Raw genomic sequence first — 4,372 nt, 5'->3', positions numbered from 1 at the left:
ACATTTTTTAAACAGCTTATCAAGGTAAAAAGATAGCTTTGCTTTAAAAAAAAAAAAAGGTAGGGGGGAGGCTTGGCTCCAGGCCCACGCTGAGGATCCGAGGCCCCGGAGAAGGCCCTCTGCCCCGTGGAGCGGGCGGCCCAGGGGCTCTGTGGAACCCTCTTCCCACAGTTGCTGCCCGGCCCCTCTGGGTTTTCTTAGTTATTTGCCCCAAAAGCAGCAGTTGTGGGTCCTGTCTGGCCAGAGACCCCCGCAGCCCCCAACCCAGCCACCAGGCACCCGCAGTTCCCTTCCCAGTGGTTGGCTCGCTCATCCTCCCATGTGGAGGCCCATAAGCTGCCAGGTGGGCCCAGCCCTGGGCAAGTTCCTTCTGTGGGGCCTGAGCCCCTCCCCACCTTCTTTCTACTGTGCCTGCTCACTGGGACTGGATCTGGGGCCAATCACAGGTGCCTGGGCTGGCGGGTGATCTTCCTACACCTGCTGGGCCTCCCATGTGACCAGGCAGTGGACAGTGGGCAGCGGGCAGTGGGCAGCAGGCAGCCTGGCCTGCAGTGAGCTCAACAGAAGCTCAGACTGAGAAATGACCAGGGACTGACTCTAAGCCAGGCCTGATGGCAGTGATAGAACCCCATGGACCCCCGAGCCCCAAGATGGAGGCCAGGCCAGGGGGACTTCCTGGAGGAGGTGGTTCTCCTGCCAGTTGTCCTCCCCAGGTGACTGCAGCTGCTCCGGATATAGCCAGGACTCCCTCGCATGGTTGGGTGAGACCCAGTGGACTCCATCCTTGTTCTGTGCTCTCCCCCCAGCCCAACCTCCAGGCCACAGAGCCCCGGGGGCTGTGCTGCAGAATGAGGGCACCTCCCAAACTGCCCTTGGGGGGTGTCCATGACCTTCCAGCCCCAGGCACCCAAGCCACACCCCTGCAGCATCCACGCAGGCCTCCTGGCCGAAAGAGGGCGCCCTGGGTGCATGAGAGCTGTGGGCGGGCCTGGACGAGAGCTGGCTGCTCTGGGCAAACGCAGGGAGAGCAGGCCTAGAGGAGGCAGCCAGACTCCTCAGGCCCCTCTGGCAGCGTCCCTGTGCGGCCAGGTGGTGTGTGTGCCCCACCCCACAGGTGAGGCCTGAGCCGCACACCTGGGGTGGGTGGGGCCAGGCTCCAAGCACAGCCTGTTCCTCCACACGGTCCCCAACCTCTCCGCAGACCGTAGACACAGTGCCCGCTCGTGGAGGGCTCTGCCCGCAGGGCAGTGGGGGAGCAGGTTGGGGTGGGCACAGGAGGCCCCCCGGATGCCGCTGGCTCCTCAGGGGAAGGGAGTCCTGGCAGGCAGAGAGGGGGACCCTGGAGGGGTAGGTGAGCAGGCCCCAGGCCACCCTCCACAGAGAAGCGCCAGCAGCTGCCCTTTCCTGCCCAGGGGCCCAGGTCACCGGACCAGCCTACCCTTTCCAAACCTGAGGCCTCACTCCAGGATTCAGAGGGGTTCCTGGATGGGTTGGGGGCCCACAGAGGGCTGGGGCCTGAAGGACCATGAAGCCTTGTCTTCCACGGAGCTGGACCAGCCTGGGGGTGAAGGCTGATGGTAAAGCTGCAGAGGTGGGGGAGGGGCTCGCCTTGTGGCCCTCTCACCTCTGGGGAGTCACTGGCCCAGATCCCGCCCTGGAGAATGGGAGGGTCGTGAACCCTAGCATCCCTCCCATCGCCCCTTCTTCTCCGAACCCTGGCCCTATGCCCCCTCCCCCGGCCCTGGGCCCCTGGGGCCTGGCGGAGGCCAAGCTCCTGGACCCCGGCCAGGCTGTAGAGGCGCCGGTCGGAGCGTGCTGAGCAGGGAAGGGCCCCCTGGCCCCGGGCCCCACCCTCCGATCTGGGCTGGAGGCTGGAGCGGGCCTTTCCCAGGCCGCTATTTTGGTCCTTTCTGTGAGCTGTGCGGGAGGGGCGGCTGCTCTGTGGGTTATTTTTGCTCATAATGGGAGCGCGATGTATGGAAATTATTAATAGCACGGCCTATCCTACGTGCCGGCACTCAGGGCCTCGCGTTTGCACTGCCGCTGAGTGGGAGGAGGTCCCCGGGCCTGGCGAGGGAAACCTGGTGTCAGGATCTGGTTTCTCAGCAGCGCCCACTGCCCCATCCGAGGGACAGCGGCCCCCAGGAAAGCGGTGGGGTGCAGAGCCTCTTGCTCTGTGGGTCCTGGGGCAGCTCTGTGAATGCCCCCAACACACACAGACCACACCACCTCTGCCTCCATGGGACAGACGGCCCATGCAGCTAGTGGTTTGGGGGTTCACAGAGGCGGGGAGTGCCAGCCCAGCACTTACTTGCCTGAGGGGAGGATGTTTCTGGGAGAGCAGGTGGGGGGAGAGCAGGTGTGGGCTCCGTGGGTACTGGGGGTGGGCTTCTGCCTCTTGTCTGCCCCCATCTCCATCTTCTACCCACTCATCAGCAAGCCCTGGTCAGGGCCACCTAGGCCCAGCACCTACCGCCAGGCCAGGTACCAGCCTGGGAGGGGTGGGGGTCATTCCTTCCTGGTCCCCTCCATGCAGCGCCTGGCTCAGTATCGGGGACTTGTCAGCCAAGAGGCTTCTGGATTCTAGGCCCCTGGGCCTGAGGCCACGTGGCTGGACTGGAACAGGCGCCGTGGCTGTGCCAGCACAACGGGGAGGTGACCAGGCGTCTGTGCAGAAGCGTGGGAGCCCCCAACACGGTGCTGCCTGTCCCCCAGGCCCCGTGCAACCCGCTCCCTTTGTGTCTGCCAAGCTATCATGCTGGGCTCGGCTGAGGCTGCAGCCAGAACTTGATGTTGAAAAGGTGAGTGTCTTTCTCATGTAAATGTTAGGTTCCAACTTGGACAAGGCCCAGGTCCCCAGGGCAGGCATCTCCCATCACTGGGCCCTGGGCTCACTCCCGCAGGGTGGGGCCAGGGGTGCTGGAGAGCAGGGTCACGTGTGACCTGAGAGGAGGGGCACGGAGGGGCAACCAGTGCTCTGAGAGGTCAGCGGCTGTGGCTCTCACGCGCCAGGAGTCCTCCATGCCAGTCTTCCTCTGCATGCGGTGGCCAGAGGGGGATGGGAGCTTCCCAGCAGGACCGCTCCCCTGGGGTCCTGCCCTGGTAGAGGTGTCCCCATCCAGCCTGTCTCCAGACAGCCTGACCTATGTGGGGGAGGGAAAGGGACGTGATGCGGGGTCTTCTGCAGGAGCCCCTGCGCGAGGGCTTTGTCGAGGCCAGGTTCTCGCAGGGAGGATGGTTGGCATGTCCCAAAGGGCCTCCTGGAGGGTCTGGACAGCTTGGGGTCTTGTGTGTGCATGCCAGGCCCATGCCATTTTGCCCAAGACAAGGCATTTCTGGGCCACAGGACCTGGGACTTCGGTGTTTGGTCTCCATCCTGCTCCCACAACTCAGCGAAGACAAGGAGACAGCTGAGCTTCCCCAGGACACCCCCACCCGTCTCCTGGAGTGTCCAGTCCTTTGTCATGGAGATGTGAGTGACCGCAGAGTCCCAGGGACCGGACCCAGACAGCAATGGGGCCTGTGTGCATGTGTGTGAGTGTGTGGTGCTTGTGTGTGTCCACTGTGTGCATGTACTCGTGTGCGTGCATGGGTGCACATGTGTGTGCAGGGTGCAGGCTTGACCGGTGTGTAAAGGTTTCCCAGAAGGGCTCAGGTGCGGGGCCTCCTGCACCCTGGGGGAGGCAGGCCACGTGCTCTAGCCTCCGGGCCCTCTGGGTTCTGATACTCTGGCCGAAGGTGAGTGTGGGGTCTTGGCTGTGGGCTGTGTCCTGAGAGTGTGTCCCTGCAAGTCAGTGCCCACTGCTTCTCCAAGACAGGGTGAAGCTCGTGGAGCTGATGTGGATGTGGGCGGCTTCCCCAGCCTCCAGAGGCACCCGTGGACTCCTGGTGCCAGCCTGGTTTGACATCAGAGCCGTCGCCAGGTGAGCCCCACGGGGGCCCAGGGTGGTGGCAGGAGAGGCAGTCCTGTGGGATTAGACAACAAGAACTGCACAAACATCTCAATATAGAGAGAAAAACATATAAAATTCAAAACTTATTCATGATAAAAACTCTCAGCAAACTACAAATAAAATTTCCTTAATCTGATAAAGCATATTACTGAGGAAAGAAAACTACAGCAGGCATCTGTTTTAAAAAAGTTTGATTGAGTGTGGTTCCTGTAATAACAAACTGCGTGTTTGCAGCGTGTGATTTTACACCTTTCGATGAGCGTGTGTGTCCATGAAACCATCACCACAGCCGATTCAGAGCCCACGGCTCTGCCCGTCCCCATCACCCTCACCGTTCTTGGGACCCCAGCCTGCTTCCTATTACTAGAGATTCCTGTCCATTTCCAGAACATCATGTACACAGAGTCATGCGGCACGGC

The 4,372-nt window shown here is 62.0% G+C and overlaps 1 long non-coding RNA gene across 2 annotated transcripts; it reads left to right on the top strand.

The window, feature by feature from the left end:
• Positions 1-1,028: 1,028 nt before the first annotated feature.
• Positions 1,029-4,039, top strand: LOC109382654 (uncharacterized). Of its 2 annotated transcripts, none has more exons than XR_002123957.1 (4): positions 1,029-1,114; positions 2,716-2,801; positions 3,347-3,472; positions 3,819-4,039. It is a non-coding gene; the product is annotated as an uncharacterized LOC109382654 (long non-coding RNA). The 2 variants fall into 2 exon arrangements; XR_002123956.1 differs by having other exon boundaries at positions 1,033-1,114; positions 2,588-2,801.
• Positions 4,040-4,372: the final 333 nt, after the last annotated feature.

The sequence above is a fragment of the Hipposideros armiger genome, unplaced genomic scaffold (assembly GCF_001890085.2).
Source record: "Hipposideros armiger isolate ML-2016 unplaced genomic scaffold, ASM189008v1 scaffold_3, whole genome shotgun sequence".
NCBI classification, from domain to species: domain Eukaryota; kingdom Metazoa; phylum Chordata; class Mammalia; order Chiroptera; family Hipposideridae; genus Hipposideros; species Hipposideros armiger.
Note: the sequence above shows the minus strand (reverse complement) of the source record. Positions and strands in the feature narration are given on the sequence as shown.